Source organism: Rattus norvegicus, chromosome 16, assembly GCF_036323735.1.
Source record: "Rattus norvegicus strain BN/NHsdMcwi chromosome 16, GRCr8, whole genome shotgun sequence".
Taxonomy (NCBI): domain Eukaryota; kingdom Metazoa; phylum Chordata; class Mammalia; order Rodentia; family Muridae; genus Rattus; species Rattus norvegicus.
The window spans coordinates 64,103,017-64,118,005 of record NC_086034.1 but is presented as its reverse complement, the minus strand read 5'-3'; the positions used below and the strand labels follow the sequence as shown (position 1 = coordinate 64,118,005).

General features: G+C 47.4%; 1 non-coding gene across 1 annotated transcript; it reads right to left on the bottom strand.

The window, feature by feature from the left end:
- Positions 1-9,846: 9,846 nt before the first annotated feature.
- LOC120097666 (U7 small nuclear RNA) lies at positions 9,847-9,906 on the bottom strand. Its single transcript, XR_005495214.1, has one exon. It is a non-coding gene; the product is annotated as a U7 small nuclear RNA (small nuclear RNA).
- Positions 9,907-14,989: the final 5,083 nt, after the last annotated feature.

Below are 14,989 nucleotides of genomic sequence, written 5' to 3'. Positions count from 1 at the left end.
TTAAACTAGGCTTGGGGAATGCAGGATCCTCCTCTTTCTGACCTTCATCCATTCAACAAAAATGCTGATGACCTAGAAACATGGTGAAAGTATACCAGCGAGTCATCGAGTGGGCCTCGGGCCCTCTGGGTCTAATAGAGATTGTGTTCCATAAAGTACTGTGCGGCTAGTTTTGTTAACTTGACTTAGGGTAGTGCCATCTGAAAGGAGAAAACCCCAATTGTCAAACTACCTTCGTAAGATCCAATTATCCAGTTGTAGGGAATTTTCTTAGTTAGTGATCAATGGGGGAGAGCCCAGCCCATGGTGGGTGGTGCCATCCGTGGGCTGGTAGTCCTGGCTTCTATAAGAAAGCAGGCTGATACATGGACTGACCCTGGACTCTGTCCCCATAGGTAGCAATGAATATCCTAGTAAGAGCACCAGTGGAAGGGGAAGCCCTGGGTCCTGCTAAGACTGAACCCCCAGTGAACTAGACTATGCGGGGAGGGTGGCAATGGGGGGAGGTTTGGGAGGGGAACACCCATAAGGAAGGGGAGGGGGGAGGGTGATGTTTGTCCGGAAACCGGGAAAGGGAATAACACTCGAAATGTATATAAGAAATACTCAAGTTAATTAAAAAAAAAAAAAAAAAAAAAGCAGGCTGAGCAAGGCATGGGGAGCAAGCCAGTAAGCAGCATCCCTCCATGGCCTCTGCATCAGCTCCTGCCTCCAGGTTTCTGCCCTGGTTGAGTTCCCGCCCTCACTGCGTTTAATGATGAACTGTTATGTGGAACTGAGAGTGAAATAAATCACCCCCGTCCCCCCCAAAGTTGCCTTTGTTCATGGTGTCTCAGTCACCAGGACTGGGACAAGGGCGTATCGGAGCCTGTTTGGGCTGGGAACCCAACAATGAAAAGAACTCCTATTATCATGGTACTTCCTGTGAGCATAAGGTATCTCTTATCTTGGTAAAGTTCATTACCCTAAGGCCAGGCGCTGGGTGAATAGATAACTTGTGGTATGTTCACTCAATGGAATAAGATTCTGACGTAAAGAAGAATGAGTTACCATGACTTACAACGACGTAAGTCTATTCTATGTCATTCTATTTATATAAAGAACTAGAACAGGAAAAAAAAAAAAACTAAACTTTAGTGTGAGGAAGCAGGACAGTGGCTCACTCTGGCACAGTGTGAGGTATTGACTAGAAAAGATGCACGGATCCTGCGTTTTACAGGGATGCTAACTGCACGGATGCATACAATTATCAGAACTTACTACACTGTATGCTTAAAGCCTGCCAAGTCGGAGAGTTGAGCTATACTGCTGTGTGCTCCCTGCAGTTATGCTCCCAACCACCTGCCAGAGCCCTCTGGGTTCACTAATGAAAGACACACACACACACACACACACACACACACACACACACACACACACACACACACACCGGTTAATTTTAAATGCCTTGACTAGCTCAAAGGCTGGGTGGGAAATTTCAATCTCCCCCACCCCCTCCCAGCTAGCACAGATTTCCCTCCTATCCTGGCTTAACGCCCTCTGATTCTATATTTTAATCTTTGTTGCCCTGGCTCCTTCTGGCTAGCCCCTGGTCTTTGCTGCCCAAGATGCTTCTCGGCAGTCCTTCCAGGAACTGCATTCCCTCTCAACTACATTTCAGATGATTTTCCTTCTACAGCTCTAACTCTGATCTTTCTCCTTTCAAATCATGGCAATACTCTTCTTTCTCCCAGTTTCTAGCCTATGCAAATCTAAAGGTCTCTCCTCAGTCTACCTGTCAAGCTATTGGCCATTGACTCTTCTTTGATCGATCAAAAACCAACTGGGGACAAGGATCTTCAGTGTTGGCCAGGCAGATTCCTGATTTTGGGGGCCAGATTAATTCAAAGCATTAGAACCAATCCCCAACAATCACAACATTTTATTATATGTAAATTACACCTAAATGAATAATTTGAAACACAAACCTGTCCAGATTTCCATTTCTATCTAGAGCTCAGGAGGAAACCAAGTACTGACAGTTTGGGGGTATGTATGCATTTGTTATTGGTTTAGTGTTTCTGTACCTTTAAGTAGCTTTTGAAATACGTCATATTCAAACCAGATTTCAAAGTCACAACTGGTGAAATAGAAGCAGAGTGATGAAATCCTACATTCATAGGAAATCAGAGGTCATAACCTCTGTCTTCCTTGTGAGCCCAGTGTGCTGGTTGGTTTTTGTGAACTCGATACAAACCTCATCGTATCTTGGTCAAGAGAATCCTGGCTGAGAAAATTCCTCCATTGGATTGGTCTGTGGGCAAGTCTGTTGGCCATTTTCTTTTGTTGATCGGGGAGGGCCCAGCTCACCAGGATTGGCGCTCTCTCTGGGCAGGTGGTCTTAGGTTCTAAGGATCCATCAGGCTGAGGGATCCAGGAGGAGCAAGACAGTAAGCAGCATCCTTCACGGCCTCTGCTTCATTTCTTGCCTTTCGGTTTCTGCACTGGCTTCCCTCAGTGATAGGAGAGTGACCTGAGGCTTCTAAGATGAAATAAACTCTTTCCTCACCAAGTTGCCTTTGGTCTCGGTGTCTTATCACAGCAACAGAAACCCTAATTAAGATGCTTATGTTCCTTTAAGACACTTGTGCTACATGGTTGTCCTAACCAATCTTGAACCTAAGGAAGGGCGGTGCTTATTTTCTTCTGAGAATAATGACTGCTGCAGCCAAAGAGTTAAAGCTGAAAGCAGATGAGGCAGGCTGGCCTCCTAGACTGCTGCTGCCTTTGAGGAAGAATGCACTCCAGACCCAACATGAGCAGCCATTAGAGAGGTAAAAGGTAACCCCTTCCTTGAAGTGGCAGCTTCATCCTGGAGGTTGGTTTAACTTAAAAGTCTGTCTCTCCCTCCAACCCCCACTTCCTGACTCTTCTCTTGTCCCCCAGTGCTGCCTACTTCTAGAAACTTCTGTGGACTCTAGGAGAAGGAACAAGCTTGCACTGGTTGTCCTCATGCCCATAGAATGATTTTGGTAGTCTGGCTTGAGAGTTGTGTCTACTAAAGCCAGGCACCTTGATTGACAGTCCTACCAAGCCTGGGGGACTCCCTTGCTAGGCAACCACAATACTGTAACCAAAAGGAAGAATGCCAGGCAGGTAAAAAGCCTGATGAAGTTCAAGTGCCCACCAGCCTTTGTTTGTGTGTTGGTTACCTGTCCAGGTTGAAAAGACCCACAGACCTGGATCTACTCTTGGCTGTCCCTGTAATCCATTACTGTGTCCCACAGGGATGAGGGTCAGAGGCAGGTGAAATAACATAGGCAGGAGGATCTGGGAGGAGGCAGGAGGGATATTCACAGCACACTGGGTAATTTATACTCCATTTTCCCGTGACACGGAATTCTTAACAATCTGGCTAAGATCACACATCCATCTGCTGGAGCTTCCCCAGCCCAGGGCTTCTTGTTTCTTTTGTTTACAGTTGTGCTTCCACTGCCCAAAGCAGTGCCTGACCCACTTGGGAGTCACAGAGATTGTGTGGCATGAATGGATAATTCCACTGCTTTGTATTTCGTTGTAAAAAAGAACCAGCTTTGGATTCTCTCTGTGTTGTGTCTGGGCCTGTGTGTGTGCAAAGTGGCAGAAAAGAATCTCCTTCGGTCCACAAGGTCATCAGCCGCAGCCAGGTGACTAGGCATCGGGCCAGCTATTCTGCTGTGCTCAAGGCTGGTGATGAGTCAGGGGCCCTCGACGAGGATCTGATGAGGCTGGGGCATGTCCGGTGACTCCTCTAGACAGCTGCTTGCAGCAGATACACATGGGCCTGGCTGAGGAGTGCTGAAGGAGCTTGGTTACATAACAGACAGTGCTGGGGTAGCGGGGGTGGGGGGTGGGGGTGGGGGGTGGGGGTGGGGGTTGGGGGTGGGGGGTGGGGGTGGGGATGGGGGTGGGGGGGTGGGGGTGGCGGTGGGGGTGTTTGGAGGAGGGGAAGGGCTGTGTGGTGTGGCAGGGATGTCTAAGACCTGGGGCTGCCCAGCACCTTCTCCCACACTCGTTGTTAGCAGACCCTCTTTTCTTCTTTTGACTCCAGAGAGTATGATGAAAAGGAGAGAGGAAAGAGGCTATGGAAAGAAGGCTTCGCTGAGCTGAGGAAAACTCTCACTGTAACTCAGAAGCGAACAGTGACCTCATCCCTCCAGCCAGGCTAACCTTGGTCTGGAGTTGCTGCTAGCCCCTCAAGGCCTCCTTTGAAGGGCTCTGGTTGCCTAAGTCTCCTGCTGAGAATCACCTCTCTTCCTGGCTCCCTATAATCCTTATGGGGGCTGTGGACCTTTCTTGCAGCCTAGCAACTTCCTTCCCCTCTGTTGCTCCCCACCCCATGGCTTCTGTGGTTGGGAAGGAGTGGCCCTCAGTAACAGCGGATGGAGAAATGGCTATGAAGGCGAACCTTCCCACAGCTTGTCAAAGTTCACCTTCTGCTTGGTCTAGCACAGCTTCTCCAGGTCAGTCATGGCAACTCACCAGACCCAAGTATCCCATTGCTCCTGCTACCCCAAGGACCCTCGGCCTCTCACGCCTGTAACGTTGGTGAGTGACATGGGGGTGGGGGTGGAAAGGAGTCCCCAGAGCCAACCCACCGGAGTCACAATCTTTGCTCTGCTACTCGTTACTACCAGGGAATCTGGAGAGGGGACTTAAGCTCTGGATACCTCTCCTGGGTACTTTATGTTAACTTGACCCAAGCTAGAATCATCAGAGATAACAGTAGGCACCTCAGTTAAGAACATGCCCATAATATCCAGCTATGGGATCTTTTATTAATTAATGATTGATGGGAGAGGGCTCAGACTATTGTGGGTGGAGCCATCCCTGGGATGGTGGTCCTGAGTTCTATAAGAAAGCAGGCTGAGCAAGCCATGGGGAGCAAGCCAGTAAGCAGCACCCTTCCATGGCCTCTGCATCAGCTTCCTGCCTCCAGGTTCCTGCCCTGTTTGAGTTCCAGTCCTGACTTCCTTTGACAATGAACAGTGATACAAAAGTGTAAGCCAAATAAATTATTGTCTCTCCAAGTCGCTTCAGTCGTGATACTTTATCACAGCAATAGAAACCCTGACTAAGATAGTACCCCACTGTCCTCATCCGTCAGACTACTTTCCTAGGTCCACTGTGAAGACCTCGTGGACTATTGTGCACTTAAAGTCTCACACAGAGCAGGTACATGATTAACATTGGCTATTCTTCCCCCTGCCCTAATTCTAACCTCTGGAAAGGTCATCTCGGTTCTTCTCTTCTCCAAATTCTCATAATAGCCTTACATTTTTTTAGATTTGTTTTATTATTTCATGTATGTCAGGGGTTTGCCTACATGTATGTAAGTGTATGACATGTGTGCCTGGGGACCTCAGATATCAGAAGAGGGCACTGGATCCCACGGCACCAGGGTTACACATGGTTGTGAGCCACCGTGTGATTGAACTCAGGACCTCTGGAAGAGGAGTCAGTGCTCTTAACCTCTGAGCCATCTCTCCAGTCCCAACTTTTCCTATTTAAGTGCAAACAACCAAGAGACTTGTCGCATGTTAAGTGGATGTTATGAGGATGAGAAGATTTACCAACCCATCTATTCTGTTCAAGTCAGAAACTTACAAGTCCTCAGTATTTGTTCATTCCTGGTCTGTCCCAAGCAGTTAGAGTCCTGTGACCCACTCATCTCAAACCTTTTCTCATCAGCCTCCCCTTCCCTGATCTGTGGTCCTCTGCTTCTTGCTTACACTGTGGCAAGCGTCCTCCTATCCCTATGCCCAATATCTTGGAAACAGTTTCTGAAACACAAATTAAATCTGCTGTTTCGAAAGTAAAGACTGTTTCACAAAACTCACATGTGGAATGGAAAAATATGGATCCTCTGGAAGCAGAGAGCAAGTGTTGCCAGAGGCTGAGGGAGAGGCGGCGAGGTAAAAGTAGGAGATCAAGAGGACTAATATAACATAACATAACATAATATAATATAACATTATTATATATAATGTATGCATGTCACTAGATGATGTGTTCTTAGAATATTTCTTTAATTAACACATATGTGTCTGTGTAAATATATGGTGCATATGTGTGGGTACCCTCAGAGGTCGGAAATAGAGGGGGTCTCCTGGATTTGGGGCTATAGGACCTCCTGTGTGGATGCTAAGAACCACGCTCACGTCCTTTGGAAGAGCAATAGATGTTTTCTGAACTGCTGAGCCAGTCTCTCCACATAGATTTGAAAAGTTCTCATCACGTATTAGAATTTGATGAGCTTTAGAGGTAAATATGCATATTAATAAGCTTCTTATAGCTATTCCACAATATATGTATTTCTAAGCATGTCATACATCATAATTTATAATATAATATGCATTATTATATTTTATGTGCATATGAGGCACCTCTCTATTTATCAATCTTAATAACTAATAAAAATAATATATAATTATTATAATATAATTATATGTAATTAATATAAAATCTTAATAATTAATTATATATTTTAAAGATACCCAGTCTTTCTCATTTAACGATGACAGTTAAATTCCAGGGCTGGAGAGATGGCTCAGTGGTTAAGCGCACTATCAGCTGTTGCAGAGGTCCTGAGTTCAAATCCCAGCATCCACCTGGTGGCTCACAACCATCTGTAATGAGATCTGGCCCCCTGTTCTGATGTGTAGGCATAGACACAGACAGAACACACTGTATACATAATACATTTGTTAAAAAGTTGAATTCCACATAAGGCTATTGCTAACGCAGTCAGCATTGACTGACTCAGTTCTGACCACTGTCCCACACAGCCCAGGCATCCATCCTGTGTCTGGTACATTGGCACTCTCATCTGTCTGAAAAAACCTCCTGGACCACCAGGCTGCCACCCCCAGTCTTTCTTACAACCAAGTCATTGGCCGCTTCCCTGGACTCCTGCAGGTTCTGCCTCTGTCTCTTCGTGCTCACACAGAGCTTGGCATTGTTCTTCTCACAGTGCTTGTAACTTGGGGTCATCGTTTGTAGGAGGTTTTGTTTGTTTGGGACCCTTTGTGGGAGCAATCATGGCTCCAGCACTGTCTCTGTGATACTCATGCAGTGCATTATCAGATCAGCACACAGTGATCTATTATAGTACAATACCACATAATTCAGTATATATAGGGAGTGGGTGTAGGGAGTGGAGGTCTTGTAAGTATATATAGTACGATATAAAGTATAGTATAGTGAGTATAGTAGAATATGGACTTCACCTACTAAAATTTGTCATTCAAACTCAGAGACCCCCCCCCCTCATATTTCCCTCTTATTCTTCCAGCAATGCTGATCGGAGTGGTTTATAACCCTTTACCAGCAATCTTGAACTCACTCCATCCTACTGTTAACCTGGACTGCATCCCACCATGGGCACCAGGGCTTTGTAGTTAGATCCGGTAATCAGGCCTTTGCGCTGCCGGTCCTCAGGTGGTCTCTCGTCTGCTTGTCCTTCCTTATCTCCCTGACCTTTGAAAGGCAGAGTCTTGGAGCCAGGCCTGGGGCCTCTTCTTTCTCGTGTCCTCTGCTGTCTTGGCTTCCTCTTGAAGAGGCAAGGCTCCAAGTGCTGGCTCTCTACCGGTTAACCACACGCTTAGAGCTGTTGCTTCCTTTCCTTTCTCAGGCTAAAGGCTCCGTGTGCAGCTGAATGAATGCTCCTCATTCTGCTTCTCATGCCTGCTAAATGGACGTTCCTCACCCTCCACTTTTCCGTCCGATGGTCAGGAATCAGCACTCGTAACTCAAGACTTGGATTGTTCAGCACACAACTGTTAGAGCAACGCTGAGTTCTTTCTTTCTCTCGCACCGTACCCGACCCTTCGTCCTAATTCATCACACCTTCTGTGAGTCTACAGAATCCAGCCAACCTCCCCTGAAGTACTTTGATGGGATTCTACATGGCCTACCCATCTACCCTGATGCTCAGCTTGATTGACTCTAGGGGAGCCATTTCATATCCCTCTTTGTAAAACTCTTTAATCGTCTCCATCTTATAAAGCAGACATGGTCCGACTCCATTTCCTCTGTGGCACCTTATGCCATGACGGTCTCCCCTGGGCTCTGACTGCTGCCTGGCATGCCAGCCTCCTTGCTGTTTCTTCCGACAGGCCAGGCACACTCCTGCAGTCACTGTGGCTCACTGCTCTCCAGGCCTACAAGCTTCTACCTGCAAGTCTTTCCCAGCCACCTGCTACGCTACTTCGTACCTTACTTAAAATGCCAGCAGTGTCATTTGTGGGATAGTGTGTGTGTGTGTGTGTGTGTGTGTGTGTGTGTGTGTCTATTCCTTTAAGGTATCCTTTTAGAGACGGTCAGCCAACAGGAAGACAGGAATGTGAGGGCCAGCTGGCATTCTGCCAGAAGGGCCACCCTCCAGAGGCCGCAGATCTGAAATCCTGCCATTCCCATCTTAGGCGCAACTGACAGTCTGCTAATTAGCATGCTAAATAGAAGAGATCTGCCTGGATTAGTAAAACTAGCAACATGCTAAAGGGAAGGGTAAAAAGTTGACTCAGACAGATGGCTGCAATCATTTAGGGACACAACATAATCTCACGTAAACAAAGAATAAGAGTTTGGCGAAGCTTATAAATGCACCCCTTATGGAGGACTTGGTCCCTCGTCTGTTTTATGTCCCACCATTGATTTGGAAGGATTTGAGGCTGCATGATCCTCAGACACATAGAATTCCAGAAACACAGTAAGGTTACCTGGAATTCAGAACAGGTTGCACAATTTGGGGACTTGGTTTATAATAATTATTTGGTTGAAAAACACCATCTGCAGAACGAAGCTTGGTGCGCAATACAAGTATTCTCTGACAGTGACTGTGACGGTTTGTCTATGCTCCACCCAGGGAGTGGCACTATTAGAGGGTGTGGCCCTGTCGGAGTAAGTGTGTCACTGTGGGTGTAGGTTATAAGACCCTCACTCTAGCTGCCTGGAAGTCAGTCTTCCCCTTCAGCCTTCAGATGAAGATGTAGAACTCTCAGCTCCTCCTGCACCATGCCTGCATTGATGAAAATGGACTGAACCTCTGAACCTGTCAGCCAGCCCCAATTAAATGTTGTCCTCATAAGAGTTGCCTTGGTCATAATGTCTGCTCACAGCAGGAAGACTCTACCCAAGACATTATGGGGGAGTGGCTCTCTACCTCACTGACTTTCTACTCCTTAGAGACTTCTTTTTTTTTTTTTTTTTTTTTTTTAAACCAAAAGGCACATCACAATTAGAGCAGTGAGGAAAGTGCTTGCTGTGTAAGGAGAGGACCTGAGCTCAGATTTCCAGGACCCACAGAAAGCTGGGTGCAGAGACAAGTGTCTGTAAACTATTACAAGACTGAGAGGAGAGACAGGATCTCTAGAAGCTCATGGGTCAGCTAGCCTAGTGGTCATCATTGTAAGTCACAAGAGACCCTCTCTCAAACAAGGTAGAGGGCAAGGACCAACTAACCCCAGAGGGTGTCCTCTGACCATCATGCGTGCTATGTCACACACACACACATTCTCACACACACTCACACACACACTCACACACACATTCTCACACACACTCACACACACATTCTCACACACACTCACACGCACATTCTCACACACACATTCTCACACACACACACTCACACACATTCTCACACACACATTCTCACACACACACTCACACACTCACACACACACTCACATTCACTCACTCGCTCACACACACACACATGCAGGCATGCATACATGTTCTCTTACAAATTAAAATCTCAAAATGATCTATATTCAAACTGGTCACATTTGTAAGATCTTCCGATCCGAATTCTTTTTTTTTTTTTTTTTTTTTTCCGACCGAAGTCAGAAAACCTACTAGACAAATTCTAAAAGAGCTGTAACACTTCCGATCCGAATTCTTGTTTTCAATCCTCCACAGCCCATTGGTGTCTGACACTGCACGTGCATTGCTTTGTATTCAGTTTAAGTTGTTCAGTCTCTCCCTGGCCCTGCATGCCATAATCTCTGTGAGGTCAGGGGTCACTGTCCGCACCTGTCAGTTTGTTCACCATCATAACCAATCCAAATACAGTGACTGCTCCAACAGCAAGACCTGCGTGTCTGCAACATTAATGAATAGAAGAAAGCAGAAGAGGGGCTCCAAGAAATAAAACGCTGGCGTTCAAAGGAGAACAGGGTGACTTTTGACTGGACTATCAAAACAAAATAAACCAAAACAAACAAACAAACAGACACTCCACAGAATCTGATCAGTTCACACAACAAAGGTAATCAGTATTAGCCCAAAGTTATGGACGTGCTTGTATCAGTGGCCTGAGAAGTGACTTTGAGAAAAGTCAGCGAGTCTCCTTAAACCAAGAGGGGAAGGATCTCCTACAGCACCGAGAAGTCTCCTCTACAATTCCAGTTAATTAAAAAGTGAAGTTGTTTTGAGAGGAGTTGAGAGTCTGGTTTTGCATCGCCAAGGCCCGGAGCAGTTCTCAAAAAGATCCCCCTGGATTTGCCTAAGGTTGGTTCAAGAGCGGCCGGGAGTAACACAGAGGGCAAGTTGTCTGTGTGTTCCCCAAGCTTAGTAAGATCTTTGGTAAATGATCTCAAGAGATCCACGAGAAGGGCAGAGAGGGCAGTGTGAGACAAAGCATTCAGGGAAGAAATTAAAGAACACATCCAAGAAGACTCATGGCTCAAGGGAACAGAGCCATGTCAGTAAGAGAAGGGTCAAAAGAGATGTCAGTAAGGCAAGGGTCAAAATGGTAGACCCTAGGGATGTCGCAGCTATGAAGACATAAAATACTTGGACGTTTAACGAGAGAATGGGTCCAAAGTTGTGGGACTAGGAACGTAGGCTCAGTGAGGAAGCTGGTGCAATATTTCAGCTACGACCTTAGACTCAGTGAGGCAAGCAGGGCCGTCACTATGGTGGTGGTCAAAGAGGAGAGACAAAGTTGTTCCTAGGAGAGGCCACAGTCTGAAGTCAAAGACAGAGCTTCCCTGGGTCCTGAGACCGGCATGCTCAACCCTAAAGCTTGACAGCGCAAATCGGGGACCACGAAGATGAATTTGTTAGGTTTAGCTAGCCACTGTGTGGAAGTGGGGGGAAGGGTGGACAGGAAATGCAAATCCTAATGGTTGGAGTACAGAGCATCTAGGTTCACCGTGCCCTGGGGTGACTTGGAGCATCATTACAGAAGTTCAGGAACTGAGGGTCCAGACAGACAGAGCAGGCCCCATGTAGTGGGTCCCACCTCATCCCACCTCCACCCTAACCCCAGGAAATCCTCAGCTACTAAACTCAGCCAAGAAAACAAGATTTGGATAGCAAGCACCCAGGGCCAGGAGATAACAGGGCAGAAATCAGTCTTATTCTGATGAAAGCCACTCCTGGGCTCTGGGCAGACCCAAGATGAGGCTACCAAAGAAAGAGACCATGGGACCTCCAAGTTGATGGGGAGGGACTTCCGCCAGGCTCAAAGGCTGGCTGATTGTGAAGAGAACAAAACACCTTCATGCACAGTCGGGGGTCGGGGGACTTCTCAACCCACTTCTAGTTCAACAGTCCTTTCTTAGAGCCCAGCAAAGCCTCAAGGAGAGATTCCCTGAGTAGAGAATCCCGTTGCTGGGGTTGGGAGTCAGTGGGTCAGTGGGTCAGTGGGTCAGAGTGCTTGCTTTACAAGCATGAGATTCGAGTTGGAATCCCCAGCGTCCACGTAAAAAGCTGGGCAGGGATGGATACTCCTATAGCATTGGATGACAGAAACGGTCAGATCCAGAGATGCTTTGGCCTCCTGTATGTGGGTATATGGGTGTGGGCATCTGCATGTTCACATGCATGGCATGTGTGTGCACACTTATGCACACACACACACTCTTAAATTTTTTTAATTTAACTTATTTTTGTAAGATTTATTTATTTATTACATGTAAGTACACTGAAGCTGTCTTCAGACACACCAGAAGAGAGGGCATCAGATCCCATTACAGATGGTTGTGAGCCACCATGTGGTTGCTGGGAATTGAACTCAGGACCTCTGGAAGAGCAGGCAGTGCTCTTAACCACTGAGTCATCTCTCCAGCCCTTAATAATTTAACTTATAACCACCTCAGTTATGAAAACCTCAGCCACAGAGTAGCTGGTTTATTTGGCCTACTTCTTGCTGTACTGGGAAAAGATGTGTGTGTGTGTGTGTGTGTGTGTGTGTGTGTGTGTGTGTGTCAGGTGGTGCTTTTGAGTATAAAATACCCAAATAACTCAAACAAGTTTGTCCTCTGTCACTTCTTCCTCTTTTGTCACTTTCTGGAGAAGATAGGAACCAGCAGTGCAAAGGCAAGAAAAGGCAAGGTCCGGAGATGTAGGGACCCTGTCATGGACAGGTCACTTTGCCCCATGTCATGAGAGCACAAAATGTACTGTCAGCTGTCTCTCTCCTATGAAACCATAGAACCCAAATCTCAGAGGATCAGTAAGGCTTGGAAAGGCCGTGTTATATCGGCCTACAATACCCTTCAGATTGGGAAACCCCTCCCCATTCTCAGGGACGCGTTCTCCACACACTGTCTAAGGGGACCAGAGAGTAGAGTGCTCCCAGCCTGTCTGGAGTGCTCCCAGCTCATCTGATGCTGCTTCCGTTAGCTGCTCTTAGCAAGCGCTTCCGAAGCTTGACAAATGAAGAGGTCCCCTTAGCCAGCCAGGGGACCTGACAATCGCTGGAATAGGGCATTTGTGCTGGTGGTTCTAGCCGTGGCTTTAGTCCAAGGCTGGGGTGTTCCTGTTTCAGCCATTATAGCCACACTGGTACCTTCTGCCAACCTCTCCCCACCCTGTGCTTGTCTATGGCATGCGTCCTGAGAAGATGGAGACTCCTCAGCTGTCTTCCTTCCTCAGCCCAGAGGAGATGTTGCTTCTGCTATTCTTTGGAGAACCTCGAAGAATTGAAGGCCCAAGGAGCCTGGAGATGGAAAGATGTCCTAGCGTGGCTATGATCCACTGGCCCAGCAGATACTATCTCCACTTCCCAGAAATAAATGCAACCGACTCGTCTCTGGATGACGTGTCTTTGGGGACCCCCAAGAAGCGAATCCAGCTAGAGTATTGGAAAATGGCACCAGGCACCATGACATGCTAAGTCATCTCCCTGAATCCTGGGGCTTGCATTTTATCCCCATGTCACCACAGAGGGAATGTGCACCAGTCAGAAGGGCAGCGCTGGGCCTCTAGAACGCAGACTGTCACCACACAGAGCTACCTGCTGGTGGCGGTGTAAGCGGTCATGGAGGTGTTCAGGCTCCTCCTAGGACATAATGCTCATTATAATATGTCCTCTGAAAGCCCCAGCACACCAGAGTGTGTTCGGTAACTGAGATCCTTAGAGTGGATCCTGATCCCATTAGATTAGCATCCTCACTGCAACAGGGGAGTGACCTTACAGTCGCACTGGGTGAAGCTGGTGGCTGGTCCTGCTGTGTCTTGAATTCAGATTTCTAGCTTGCTGACCTAGGTGCCAGTCACTTTTGCTTGTTGATGTTTTGGAAGAACAAGCCCAGCAGACTCAAGCAAACTCCCTTTATTGTCACGCATGTTTTGCTGCTAACCCTGTGCAGAGTGCGGACATGGAGTTGCCTTCCAAACAGAATGCACCAGGAGACGTAAGAAGGGACACTGGCAAACGGCGGGTGTGCAAAAGCCCCCTGTCCTGGCTGGCTTTGTGTGTCAACTTGACACAAGGTGCAGTTGTCACAGAGAAAGGAGCCTCCGTTGAGGAAATGCCCCCATTAAGACCAAATTGTAAGGCATTTTCTCAACTAGTGATCAAGGTGGGAGGGCCCAGCCCATTGTGTGTGGTGCCTTTTCTGGGCTGGTGGTCCTGGATTCTGTAAGAAAGCAAGCTGAGCAAGCCAGGGGAAGCAAGGCAGCAAGAAGCACCCCTCCATGGCTTCTGTATCAACTCCTACTTCCTGTCCTGTGTGAGTTCCAGTCCTGACTTCCTTTGGCGATGAGCAGCAATGTGGAAGTGTAAGCTGAACAAACCCTTTCCTCCCCAACTTGCTTCTTGGTCATGATGTTTTGTGCAGGAATAGAAACCCTGACTAAGACATCCTGCCCCCCAACTGCTATTTTCCTTATAGAGCTCAGCATGTGGCCCGCTCCTTTCCACTGCCCTTCCATGTTGACTCTCTTGACAACAACTGCCCTCAAGCTCCACCCAAGACAAGAATCGAAGGAGAAAACCCAGGCTAGGAATTCAAAGGGAGACGGATCTCTCATGACTGCCGGTGCCACTGACCTTAAGATCAGGGATAGGAGACATGCCAGGCACTTCTCCCTGTGGGCTAATCATAGTCACAGACGAGACTGAGTACTTGCTCCCCAAGCCTGAATCCCACTTATCAATCCCCACCCAGTGATTGCCGACGACCCTCTGTCCTGAAAATACATTGGCAAGTGAGAGGCCAGCCTGAGGGTGGGAGGAGATCAGACCCTGAGTTTTGTGAGCATTTAATTTGAGCACATCCTGTCATGAGTTAACGCCCACAGAAGAGGTTAAGAAGAAAGTCCCTTTGAATTGTAAGGGGCGGGGAGGAACCGGGGTTTTTATAAGAATGAATCCATAGACAGAGAGGAAGGTCAGAAAGGAGTGTTTCCTGAAGAAAAAGTAGCTCTGTGGCATGGTGTATTCTCTGCATGCACAGGGCCGGAACTCAGTTTTCAGCACAGGGAAGAAGGGGTGGGCGACAAGAGGAGGGTGTGGAAGAGGAGGAGGAGGAGGAGAAGGAGAGAAATCTACGAACAAATTGCTTGCTTAGCAACACAAAATCCTGGGGGAAAAAACACAGAACTGCCCTGTAGAGAAGATTAGCTCATCTCTAACAGTCTTGTTGATTCTTGTTGATACACACGCGCACACATACACACATCATGTATGCACATACATATACATATGCACACACGCACATACACACATATATGCATA